This window comes from Phyllobates terribilis, unplaced genomic scaffold, assembly GCF_046119375.1.
Source record: "Phyllobates terribilis strain yellow unplaced genomic scaffold, ASM4611937v1 Scaffold_3656__1_contigs__length_73268, whole genome shotgun sequence".
Lineage (NCBI taxonomy): Eukaryota > Metazoa > Chordata > Amphibia > Anura > Dendrobatidae > Phyllobates > Phyllobates terribilis.
Genome location: NW_027366409.1, coordinates 53,294 through 67,158, shown reverse-complemented (window position 1 = coordinate 67,158; position 13,865 = coordinate 53,294). Strand labels below are relative to the sequence as shown.

At 42.4% G+C, this 13,865-nt stretch overlaps 1 non-coding gene across 1 annotated transcript; it reads right to left on the bottom strand.

Moving 5' to 3' along the window:
- Nucleotides 1-13,400: 13,400 nt before the first annotated feature.
- On the bottom strand, nucleotides 13,401-13,519 carry LOC141248388 (U5 spliceosomal RNA). Its single transcript, XR_012311612.1, has one exon. It is a non-coding gene; the product is annotated as a U5 spliceosomal RNA (small nuclear RNA).
- Between the last annotated feature and the right edge of the window lie 346 nt (nucleotides 13,520-13,865).

Genomic DNA, 13,865 nt, shown 5'->3' with positions numbered 1-13,865 from the left:
AAATGGCTCATCATGAGCTGAGCAGTGTTAACAACCTGATTGGAAATAACTGCGGCCATAATGCAACAATCAGCTATAGTCACCTTGTCACGATCGTAATCTCTTGGCGTGATGTTGGTGATGATGAAGTGGTGTAGCAGGCGCTTGGCAGGGTGAAGCATATCCACTGTAAGCGCTCCCTTAGGCACATTTGGTCCAAACACCGTCTTCTTCAGCGCAGTAGCACCAGCTGACCAATTTTTCTTGTAAAGCCGTCCGAACCCACTGGACTGCTCCGTCAGGCCAATAGCTTTTGCAAGATCCTTAACACGAAAACACTCCTTAGCGTTACCTTTCCAAGTGAAGTTAACTGAGCCGTATTCCGGATTAGGCGTTGAATACTCCAGAGTAGCATAGAATTGGTAAACCATGGCTTGTTGCAGCACGCTGGTTCTGTCTCAAGCGTATCCCAGCCTTGAAAGCTCAACCAAGTGTCAAAGCGAGTGACGTGGGAGGAATCTTGAAGGCCGGTCAGCAGGTCAGGAGTCACTATCTCCGGAAATAAGAAAGAGCGCTTCTGTACACCCTGAGGAATGGCAGGAAAATCTGTTAAGCCCATTACCTTGGTGCGCTTGGATCTGGTGGAAGCGCCAACTTGTTTCTGCTCTGGAGGAGGGGACTCGTGCTCGGACCCCTCTAAGGACTCAACATCCTCTGAAGCAAGTGGTGGAGGAGCTACGGCCTTGCGCTTTTTACCCTTGCGGCGAAGCGCGTCACTTTGCCGATCAGGTTTCTGAGACTGTAAAGGAAGAGGAGACTGAATACCAGTTCGAGGAAGGAGTTGAAACTCACCATCTTCGTCGGAGTCGGATGGTATACTGGCCAGAAGCTCTTTAGGAGACTGTAGAGATTGCGCTGGAGTCCGAACTTTAGAGCCAGGGCGAGAGGGGGTGTCGATGCTGAGCACACCCTTACCTTTGGATGGAGTCGTGTGCGACGTCTCGGCTTGAGCTCTTCCAAGCTCCTTAACTGGGTCGTAGCCAGCGAGCTCTAGGTCTGAAGCGAGCAAATCAATATCCACCGAGGGATCATGAGAGAAGAGGTCCTTCAAGGGACTATCTGGGTTAGGAGCTATGAGAGCTGGGTCATCATGGCCTGTAAGGTCAATTGGATCAGAATGGGAGGGCGCTTTAGTAGCTGGGGAAGTTGTATTTGGTGGAGGAGAGGCTGGTTTTGTGGAGGGAGATGTAACTTCGTGAGAGGCTGGGGTATTTTGAGAAGCAGGCTGAGTGGAGGAGGAGGCCTGGACAAGTGATTGGATCTTGGCCCGTGTTTCAGGGTCAAGCTCATTAAGGGCGCTGAGAACTTTGTCCATGGTAGTGATTGTAAGTATGAAAATGGAGAATGATGGTAGGAGAAGAGAATAGAGGTAGAAGGTAAGAAAATGGTAAGGTAAAATGGGTTGGATAATACCTCGTATATATAGCTCATCAATATTCTCTGAGCCGCTTCAAACACCAATTAAAAGCAATCTTCAAAAGTAGTCGTTACCAGCTCCCAAAGGTCCAATAAGAATGCAAAAATCGCGCTAGACCTGCGCATAGCCCTCAACGACTATAATTATGACCGTTGTACTGCAAAAGAGCCGTTAAATCACACAAGCGGCAGGCTGATTTGACCACAAAAACCATTTCTTCAAAGTTAAGCAAACCCAACTCGGAAGGAATTCCACCCAGATGCGCTGCAAAGCGCGATACACTGTAACACTGAAATGCACTGAAAACTGAAGCGCATGCTGAATCACCCTTGAATACTAAAACCGAAGAAGCACAACACTGATTGAGATGAGTAGATGTAAAAGTGTGATGTCCAGTTTAATTCTCAAACTACAATGTAAAGTAATTTATGAATAGGAAGATGCACATTTCATATAGGGGACATTAGAGCATTCAATCACTCAAGTTGATGTGGAAGTATGTGCATATACATGTAGCATGGTAATTGGACTTTATGTCACCAAATGAATACTTCTCTAATGTAGAGCTCAATAAAGGACGAGAGAAGTGTTACATCTAGTCAGGCTAAGGACACCTATGCAATGGATCATTTCTTAGGCATGTAATATGGGTAGAAGACGATCACCATTGTTACGTTTTTGGCAAAGAAGAGCATGCATGGACTAGGATTATATCAAATCGAGCCAAACAAGTCAGACAAGTTCAATACTAATTCATTTCAATGATCAACTAAAAAGCATGAGAGACTCAAAGCTATCAAGTGCAAGCGACCATAGTTCGTACCTTGATACTAAGCTCGCTAGTTCTAGTCAAATAGAGGAATACTTACAGTTCCATTGCCTCGAAGCTAATGGAGTCGAATAAGGCCAAGCTGAACCCTGAGGTTTAGGAATACCTGACGATTAAGCGCCTTAGTGAAGATATCTGCCAATTACCCTTCTGAAGATACGTGAATAAGCTCAATATGCTTGCGCTCCACATGGTCACGTAGAAAGTGATGTCTTACGTCAATGTGTTTCGTTCTTGTATGATGGACAGGGTTCTTCGAAACACATATAGCGCTGGTATTATCACAAAATATAGATATAGTGTCAAGAGTAATACCATAGTCAACGAGCTGTTGCTTTATCCACAGCACTTGAGCGCAACATTGCGCTGCAGCTATGTATTTTGCCTCTGTCGTTGAAAGCGCTGTACAATTTTGTTTCTTGGATCCCCATGAGACTAAGCAAGGGCCAAGGAACTGTGCCATACCACTAGTGCTCTTTCTATCAGCCAAGTAACCTGCATAATCTGCATCGGTATAGCCAACAAGAGAAAGACCGCCCCCTTTGGAATACCAAAGGCAAAGATCGTCAGACCCTTTCAAATACCTAAATATGCGCTTTACATGAGAAAGGTGAGAAGCGCGAGGGTCTGACTGTGATCGAGCGCATACACTAACGGCAAAAACAATATCAGGACGTGAAGCAGTTAAATACATTAGAGAACCTATCATACCTCGATACATGGTTTCATCGACCTTCTCAGCCATTAGATCTTTGTCCAGTTTTGTAGTGGTTGAGAGGGGAGTAGGGCAAGGTTTGGAGTTCTCCATTTGATACTTCTTAAGCAGCTCTTTGATGTATTTCTGCTGGTGAATCTCAATGCCTTCATCCATTTGGTTTACTTGAAGCCCTAGAAAATACTTGAGCTCACCAATCATGCTCATACTGAACTTGAGGCTCATGGTGTTCTTAAAATCTCCTACAAGCTGCAAGTTAGTAGAACCAAATATAATATCATTAACGTAAATTTGAACAATGAGAATATCACCTTTCACTTCCCTTATGAAGAGGGTTTTGTCCACCAAACCTCTCTTATAGTCATTTGCCAACAAGTACTTAGATAGACAGTCATACCAAGCGCGAGGGGCTTGCTTCAGTCCATATAGCGCTTTGTCAAGAAAGTACACGTGGTCTGGATAAGCTGGATCTTCAAATCCTGGTGGTTGCTTCACATAGACCTCCTCATTAAGCTTACCATTGAGGAAGGTTGTCTTCACATCCATTTGAAATAGCTTGAATCCTTTGTGCGCTGCGTAAGCTATCAACAGTCGAATTGCCTCTAGACGAGCTACAGGTGCGTACGTTTCATCGTAGTCAATGCCCTCTTGTTGATTGTAACCTTGTGCAACAAGACGCGCTTTGTTTTGTACCACCACTCCACTATCATCCAGCTTGTTTCTGTATACCCAACGCGTACCAATAATGCTTCTATCACTTGGCCGGGGTACTAGACGCCAAACTTGGTTGCACTTGAACTCCTCTAACTCTTCTTGCATGGCTATTATCCAATCTGGATCTTGAAGCGCAACTTGTATGGACTTGGGTTCCTGTAAAGAAACAAAGCACTACAAGCAAGCATGTTACGAACGTTAGAGCGAGTCTGGGTACCTTTTTCATACTGAGATATGATCGCAGAAACTAGATGAGAGTTCATCTGTTGATAATCGCGCACGGTGACCTCTGTATTGTCTGGTAGCTTCATCGTTGTGGTTTTGGACAAGCTTTCACTACCACCAGAAAGGCCACTGGGTCCCGCTTGAGGACTTCCAGGTTGCGCTTCACCATTTCTAGGTCCCGCTTGAGAGCTAGAAGGGGAAGAAGAAGTAACAGAGGGAGTTACCTGACCTGGAGAAAGAGGTGAAGGAGGAGCTAGAACTTCAATGAATGGTCCACTTTCATGATCTTCATTTTGAGTGTTGTCCTCTGGAGTTGCTTCGTCACTGGGAATGCAGACTTCTGTGGCCAAGAGCTGAGAAGCGCATCTTCCACCATCATCATCGTCACTTTCCATACCTGAAGAAGGGATAGAAGGTTGCGCTTGAGGACTGGGAAGAGAAGCTGGAAGTAGATCATGACTGGAGAATGGATCATCGTTGATTTCTGGAACACTTTCCAAGCTCTCCTTCATTGAATTTCACATGGATGCTATCTTCTTCCCTCTGAGTTCTCAGGTTGAGTACTCTATATCCTTGACTAGTAGGTGCATATCCAAGGAAGATAGCCTCGTCATTCCTAACATCAAATTTACCCAAAAGATCTCTCCCATTGTTTTGGACGTAGCACTTGCAACCAAACACCCTTAGGTGAGAGATATTCGGTGTACGCCCTTTAAGCAGTTCATAGGGAGTTTTCTCAAGAATAGGCCTTAAGAAGGCACGGTTAGTTATATAACATGCAGTGCTCACAGCTTGAGCCCAATAGTGTGAAGCGACACCACTAGAGAGTAGCATTGTACGTGCCATCTCTTGGAGTGTCCTATTCTTGCGCTCAACCACACCATTTTGCTCAGGGGTTCTAGGTGTAGAGAAATTATGATCTATACCCCTATCCTCACAAAATGATAGGAACTCACCATTCTTGAATTCAGTTCCATTGTCAAAACGAATTGAACAAATGGGGAGCCCTAGCTTCTTTTCCAGTAAAAGAACAAGAGCTTGAAACTTTGCAAAGGTTTTGCTCTTGTGTTTCAAGAAAAGAGTCCAGGTATAGCGAGAATAATCATCAACTATTACAAAAATATAGCGATTACCTCCTTTACTATGCGTTCATAGTGGTCCACATAAGTCCATGTGGAGAAGCTCAAGGGGAGATTTAGTCTGCACTACCTTGATAGAGGGAAAGGAGCTACGAGTCGCTTTAGCTTTTGAGCAGTCTGAGCATGAAGTCATGGATTCCACCTTGATGCGAGGAAGACCGCGAACAAGATCTTTGGACTGAAGCTTGTTGAGTAGATGTAGACTTGCGTGTCCCATTCTCTTGTGCCAAAGATTTGTCGTCTCAATTAGTGTAGCTAGACATAGGTTGCGCTTAGGAGAGAAGGAGTGGTCGAAGAGGTAAGTGTTGTCTATGCGCTTGCCCTTTAGAAACACCTCTTGTTCAGGACTGACCACTGCACACTCAGTTGTACTAAACCATACCTTATTACCTCCTTGGTCGCATAGTTGTGCTACACTCAGTAGATTGAACCGAAGGTTCTCTACTAAGTTTACATCTCCTATCTGAATGGCTTTGTTGAGATGCGCTTGTCCTTTAGTAATGATCTTCCCTTGCTTTTTGTCACCGAAGGAGACGCTGCCTCCTTCCTTAGCTTGGAATGAAAGTAGTAACTGTGGATCACCCGTCATGTGGCACGAGCAACCACTGTCGATATACCACCTACATTTCATCCCAACCTGCAAAAGTAGAGATCAAGCTTTGATCTCCCATCGAAGCTTGCGCTTCGTGGGAATATTAGACATAGCTATTTCTGAGCTAGTCTTTTGGACTGGCTCATAATAGCTAGGATCCTTCAGATCTAACACAATATGAGGTCGCGCTGGACAAAGCGCACCTCTGTGTCCAGAAGCGCATCCGTGCTCAACAGAGGGTTGTTGAATACGTGTACGCTTGCCCTTATTTTTAGCCATTGGCTTATAGGGCTTACTCTTAAGGACCTTCAAGTCCTTGCACTCACTCTTGTCATGTCCATTTTGACCACAAAAGGTACAGTAATGGTTACCTCTTACATAACCATACTTGTCCTTTCCCGGTCTAAATGGTTCTTTCTTTTGTAAGACGGGAGGCTGAGTTGGGGTATGCGCTTGTTTCTTATACAAATGATGCGCTTTTTCCCCACGAAACCACTCTTTGGTTTTTGAAGGTTGGTCCTCAAGTACCTTTATTCTGCTCTTCAAATGAGAGTTTTCACTCTTGTAGGCAGTTAGGTCTTGTTCAAGTGATTTGATCTTAGAAGATAACTCACTTGCTTGAGGAGGAATGGAGGAAGAGGAAGATTCCTGGGGGTCATAACCCAATCCAGGTCTAGCTTTAACAAAGCCTGTTTGAGGGACAGACTTTGTTTCCACTAATTTAGTAAGAACATCAAGCTTTGATATGATCTGATCAAGCTTAACATCTTTAGTTGAGACAGAGTTACTTTCCAACCCTTTACCATGACAAAGTTCACAAGATTTAGAGAGGAGTGTGGTTTTGTCATGTAAATGTTTGGAAAGCTCAACCAGTTCTTCCTTAGCATTATCAAGTTCAACCAGCCGTGCTCTAGCATCAGTTGCTAGAGACTTATGTTGAACCATAAGCTCTTTTAAAAGAAGGATAAGATTGCGCTTGGGAAGAATGTCAAGGTTCAGATCATTTACCTCAATCTCAGAGCCAGAGTCTGAGTCAGATGCGGCGCCAGCCATTAAGCACAAGTCAGGTTGCGCTCCATCTTCCAAATCATCATCAGATTCTCCCCAAAGCATGATGAACGCTTGTTTGGGGGATGTTTTGAGCTTGAGCTTGCGCTTGGATTCACCTTTAGATGAGGACATGCTTTAGCAAGGTGTCCCTTCTCGTTGCAGTTGAAACAAGTGAAATCCCTGACATCGCGCTGCTTGGAGGTAGGATCAGCGCTGCTTGAAACCACCCTGTTTCTTGAAGAATTTCTTTACAACTTTTGTCATCATAGCGACGTCTCTATCATCGTCGTCTTCTCCTTCATCATTATCTTCAAGTTTTTTTAGGACGCGTGAGAGCTTGAGCGTCATTCCTCTGGTTTCTTGTTCTGAGTGCTTTTCCTCGTTGTTCTTGATTTCCTGCACTTTGAATTTACCTGCAAGAACAGAGATAGGCAATTCTCGAGTTTCCTTGGACTGAAGAAGAATTTGCTTGAGGGTTGTATACTTTGAGTTCACTCCATGAATGAACGTCATAGAATACTCCCAAGCTTTCTTCTCCATTCCAGCAGAAAGCATCTTGTCATAGAGGATTTGACACCGAGAATGATAATCAGAAACGAGCTCATTTTCCCCCATTCGAATGGAGCAAAATACGCGATTAAGCTCAAAGATACGATTTTCCTTCATGTCATCACTACCTGAGTGCATGTTTATGATGGCTTTCCACATGGCTTGGGCAGTGGGGAGGGACATTACCTTGTCTATGTCTTTCCTTGAAAGAGCATTAAGAAGGAGCTGTCGCGCTTTAGCATTCTTCTCCATCAGTTGGTACTCTTTTGCTTCCCATTTTGCGTCATCAGTTTCGGATATCTTTTCATTGCCCTTTTCAATAATCTTTCAGCACTGGTAGTCCGTCTGCTGGATGTAATTCTTCTTCATTGTGAGCCACCATTCGAGTTCGCCTTCAACAAGGACATGGGGCTTGGCGAGAGAAATGCCGAGGTTGAAACTAGCCATTATTCAAGACTTGAGAATCCTTTGAACCTGTAAAAGGATTAGTGCAAATAGCTAATCTATAGCTCTAATAACAATTGTAGAAAACACGTGTTTGATCAGCTATTGTTCGCTGTCACTAAGGTTCATTAAGCCTTAGTTGCGCTTAACAAGAATTCAATTGCGCTTTGAATACTTGGCTTGCGCTTAACCTATGACGAACTATTAGTAATGAATTTACTAAAGTCCTTAAGTGCGGAAAAGGTTAGACAGACAATAAAGCGCGCTTTAAGTTGTTAAAGTGCACCTATATTTGCACACACAAGAATTTCCAAACGGTGAGAACCCTAAGTCACTAGCTGACTCGGGATAAAACTCACCACTACACTTGTATTGATTAAGAAAGGATTGCAATCTCTCGGTTCAACACTTGAAGCTCACTCGTAAGCTCTCTCTTTACAATACTTGGAGTCAGCTCTGAAGAACAAGAAGGCACTCTCAACACTCTCTGATTACAAACGAAATATCTCTTAAGCTCTCTCTATCTTCCTATATTCTCTCGGTTTGCAATCCCTAGAGTGAATGCAATAGTACTCTATTTATACACAATCCTTAAGCTAAACCTATAACTCAATTCGTGTAACAAACAAAGACTAAGCACAGTGCCACCTCATCAATCCGTGTGCCTTGATCACTTTACCAGAATTAATCAACGGCCTGGAGTGAATTGGTTTTGTTCTTCATGTGTTGATCCACGCCACGTAAGCAATCCGTGTGCTTCAAGCTCTAATAAACTCCTGTCACGCTGGCGATCCCTGGAGTAGCGTCCCAAAGAGTGTAAAGTTCTTCTCGCACCTTCCTGTGCACACAACTTGCACTCTCCCGCTTTACCAGCCTTCATAGCGTGTGGATTTGTTCTTCTGCGCTCGGGCGCACCCTAAGCTTCAGTGGAACCTCGTGGTCAACTCTCTTCAACTTCATTCAAGCGCGTCTCTACGCCCTCGAAGCTCGATCACTCTTACTTCTTGGTCTTGAATGGATTTATTAAACACCGTTTGCGAAACTTACTTTCTCCGCTTGGTGTTAAGCGCGACTGTGACCAGTCAAGCGCATCTCTAAGTGACTTAAGCGCATCCTTACATATATGGAAATGACCTGGAAGGCTTAAAAACACTAAGAGATTAAACATATTAGTTTGTTATCATCAAAACAAAGAGAAATAGATTAAGCTTTAACAAGACGATTAAAGCTCAACTAACACGCCTTCGTTTTTCGGTTTACAGATTTTGTCCCATCCGATGAGGGGGTGAAAGTTCCTTTCGTAGTTATTCCAGAAGAATCTTTTGTGGATGTCATCAAATTCTTCGCATAATCCTTTATGGAGAAGGAAACATTGCATAACATGATTCATTTTGGCTGAGAGGTTAGATTTGATCAGGACAGCACGACCAGCCTGTGAGAGGGCATTGGCCTTCCATCTAGATAATTGTTTTTTCAAATTATTCTTGTATGATTCGAAAGTTTGTTTACAGATTCTCCCGTTAACGATGGGGATTCCAAGGTATTTTTCTAGTTTCGTAGTTATCGGGATGTTCATAATACTGGCTAAGTTTTCTGCCAACTGCTTTGAAACATTTTTCGAAAATTGGATGGAGCTTTTGTTGAAGTTAATCTTGAGACCGTTGATTCTAGAAAAACTCTGGAGGAAAGAATTGATGTAATTAATATTCTTAATATTTGCATCAGCGAATATGATGGTATCGCCTGCAAAGCTAAGAAGAGGGATGACATTGCCGTTTCTAGAAAGTTTGATACCCACCTGCCGTTCAGGAGAATGCGCAACTTTTTGGAGTGAACGAGCAAAGAATTCCATGGCTAGGATAAAGAGAAATGGAAGTGATTGGGTCACCTTGTCTGATTCCGCACGAGGGGGTGAATTCTCTTCCGGGTTGGTTATTGATAAGCACTGAAAGTTTGGAGGTTGTAATAAGTTGTTCAATTATAGTAATCCAGTCTTGGGAGAAACCAAAGGCTCGAAGTACATAAAGGAGGAAATTCCAGTCTAATTTATCGTAAGCCTTTTCCATGTCAATTTTAATGGCCATCCATTTCGTAGTTTTAGAGTTGTTGTTATGGAAAGAATGAAAGATCTCGTGAGCAGCAAGGATGTTATCATGAATTAAACTTCCTTCAACAAAGGCACTTTGGGATTTAGAAATGAGTCTGGGCATCAGGGGTTTAAGTCTGTTGAGAAGTAGTTTAGACAAGATTTTATATGATGAATTGCAGAGACTGATTGGACGATAATGATTAATACTTATGGGCGTCTCGTTTTTTGGGATTAAGGCAATGAAAGCATGGTTCCAATGGGAAAGCAAACGCTTGGAGTGAAAAAAAGCTTTGATTGCCTCGAAAAGGGAGGGTTGGATAATGTTCCAGAATTTTTTTATAGAAGTCGATAGGGAAACCATCCGGGCCTGGGGTTTTGTCTAGCAGTTGTTCAAACACTGCTTTCTTAATTTATTCATTGGTAGGACTCTTTATTAAAAGATCATTATCCGAGTCTGTGATTAATTGAGGAATTACACTTATGTCCTCACTCGACGGAGATTGAAGCATTTCTTTTTTAAATCTAATAGCGAGTTCATTCGTGATCCTACTAGTAATATCTTCTTGCGAGGTGAGGAGATCTCCTTCAGATGATTGAAACTTAAGGATAGCTTGTCGGAATGATTGGATTTTAGCGACTGAATGGAAGTAACTGGTGTTATTGTCGGCATTGTTAGTGTAGTTTATTTTGGCTTTATTTTTCAGAGATTTAGTTTGGTACGTGAGTAGAGAATTGAATTTTCGAGAATGATTTTCTATAAGTTTTCTGGTGTACTTGTTTTGAGGGTTTTGTAAGAGTTTTTCATAAAGGTGAACCAATTTATTCCAGTTTTTTTGAGTTGTTCAAAGTTATTGTGGACGTTCCTCTTAGCCCAATCTTCAGAGTATTGTTTGAGTAATTTGAGCTGGTTGGAGAATTTAAACATATAGGAGCCTTTCATTTTATATTTCCAAACTTTAAGGACTAGTTTTTGGTAGGAGTAGGAGTCTGCCCATGCAGATTCATAGCGGAAAGGGAGTTTGATTGAATTTGACTTATTTCCGATAGATATAGATATGAGGCAATGGTCTGAGGTAGTAAAGGGATGATGTTTGGTAACCGGAGGATGCCATAATGTTAGCAAGTGAATTGTGGTAGAGAACACGATCTAATCTTTCTAAGATATTGTTATTTTGACATTTGTTTTTACGCCAAGTAAATGGGAATCCAGCAATTTTAGCGTCAATGAGTCCGAGATTGTTAGTTATGTAATTAAGGCGTTGAAATCGTCTAGGGGAAGGGTCAGATCCCTCCCATTTATCCAAGGGGGAAATTATGTCATTCAAGTCTCCTATAAGAATGCAAGGGAGATTGATTCTGAATATATTTTCCTCTATAGTATTCCAGTAAGCGTTTTTTTCTTCTTCCCTGGAAGGGGCATAGATGAAAGTAAGAAGGATTTTTTCTTCTTGGTAAACAAATTCTGTGTAAATGGCGTTCTGATCTACTAGAACTAGTTTGAGTGTTTTGGTGTTGAAATTTTGTTTATGGAGGATCCAAAGACCACCTCTCGTATTGATGGCAGGACACCAATAGAGGCAATCAAAACCCATTCTTTTAATGTCTAATTGAGTAGGTTGGTTATCTACTTTTGTTTTTGCAATACACAAAATGTCAAAGTGATTAGATTTTTGTAAAAAGTTAATTTCCGTTATAAAAGTTGGTCTACGCACACTTCTTGAATTCCAAAATGCAATATTCATGGATTTGATCTAATAGACTTGCTACGAGTCAATTCAAAATGCGTAGGATCAATACACCATTTTTCATTCATTTTACAAATATGAGGGGAATTCTTCATATTGTAATTGCAATATGTCATCAAGTATATATATATGTAAACGGTACAATCGGCATTCCTATATTCAATTGATACAAAGGTACAACTTTCCTGAGCATGAGTGTAATTCAGTGGAGGCTGCATGTTTTCAATTCTTTTCTCAAGGGTTGTTTCATGCAAGTTTCTATGATTCATGGGGCTTTCGCCAAGGTTCATAGGGCTTTCGCCAATAGTCACGTGGCTTTAGGCCAAAGAAAAAGCAAAGGAGGAAGGGCGGATAATACACAGTCTCATGATTAATAATAGCAATGGATCAATGTACACATAGTTCCAACAAAACGAGGAACCATCCTCACACAAATCCAAAACTAAGATAAAAACACAAGACTGTGAAACTCTGCGCGCCCAAATCCAAACTAATAGAATATAGATAAAATAATCAGAGGCGTTTTCAAGTGTTGTATCAAGATGCTTGATAAACAAACAAAGTTTCCTCAATTGTGGGGCGTAAAAGCCACCACAACAATCCAAACCTACAGAGCAGACCATGTGAGGGGCATGACAGCCACCACAACAACAAAAAACCAGAACAATGAGAGTGGCAATAGTGGTATTATGGGTTGTGTCACAGTTGCAACATAACAGGTCCGAAAACTGCAGTAATTGAACCATTAGGCCACCACTATGAAAAGAGGTAGGAAACCTGCAGGAGAGCTTCACAGCAGTCTTAATGTGATATTTAGTATTATAATTAGGGCATAAAATAGCTTTGGTATACAATTTAGAGGGTTTTAGGTTTAAATAATACTTGTTATTATGATAGTTAGCATAATTATACCTACCAAGGAAAACCATCAGCAGGAAGATTGGCAAGTCACAGAGAGATCTTCTATATGACAAATATCTGTCACAAATAATTTTGTTGCTATACAAATTGACTTGGTTAGAGCTAATATTCAGTAGATGCTTATTATTGGTATTGAAAGTGAGGGATAACTTAGACAGAATGGAATTTTCAGTAGATGGTGTCAATTGGCTCTGGCCATAAACAGATTGGTTTTCACCGAAGGAAAATAAATGGACGGATTGGTTTTCACCAAAAGAAATAGAAAGGACGTTAATAAGGTCGGAGTGACTAGGATCCCAGCAAGGCAACTCAGACATTAACACCAAAGAGCACCGAAACAACAAAGCTGGGCTCTTTGGGAGCCAATCTGAGTTGCCAGACTGATGGCGAGACCATTCTAAGGAGCTCCTAGTCAGCAGCAGATAAATCGAAAGCAGTAGAAAGGAACTGTGGGATCTAACCTGGCAGGGAAAGGGGCCAAAGTAGTCCAAACGACGGAGAGACTCCAACCACCTAGCGCCACGCCAGCCGGGCTGACGTCTGCGAGCAAAGGAGACCACCGTGGAGGAACGCCATAGGGCTGCAAAACAGGGGCCGAGGTGAAGCGGGAATTCCAGAATGTTAAAGGGGGAGGCGTAAAGGCAAGCTTTCCACTGAATGTGCAGAGCTAGGGATTCGGGAGGAGGAAGAAAATGGTTAAGGGGTAAAAGGCTACAATCAAGGCTAATAGGAAGGGGGTAGGGTTCGATTTTCACTAGATCTATGGGATTAAGCATGGGAAATCTATTAGGGAGGGAAAACGCCCCTCCCTAACGCAGAAATCAAGAACAAGCTAGTGGAAGGGAAGATGAATAGTGTTTAGGGTTTTTTGGGTATGAACAGGAGAGAGCTCGTCACTCTTTCGCTACCTTTCAATCTTCTTTACAATGTTTGATTAACAATTTTAGGAGCCTCCTTAAAACTAGAAGTATGTCACTTAAAAGCAGCAAATAAAGGGTATTCTCTAGTAAAAGGTGAAAGAATAGCTCGCTTTGTGCTTGCTGCTGTCAACACACATAGTCCTAATAGTTTGCCTACAAATGTCATCACGACCCAATCTTGGTAGTGTCTGCAGCACCAATTTCATCACTTTTCCATAGTAGTGCCTATACAGTATTGCCAAGAATGTAATCTGCCTTCGTTGCACTGTCTTGTCGTCCTTGGATCCGGATTTGGTTAGCTACACTGACTCGTCTCCGCTGTCGAAAGAGGCGTCTCCGCCCGGTTCGCTGCCTTTCTCTTCGTCTTAGGCGGTGTTGTGGTGTCGGTGTTGGGACTTGACGGCGAGTTGGTGGCCTCCGCCAGAGTTGTTTTGTTTGCCCCTTGAAGCTTATCTCGGTGTTGTCGTTATTCTGGAG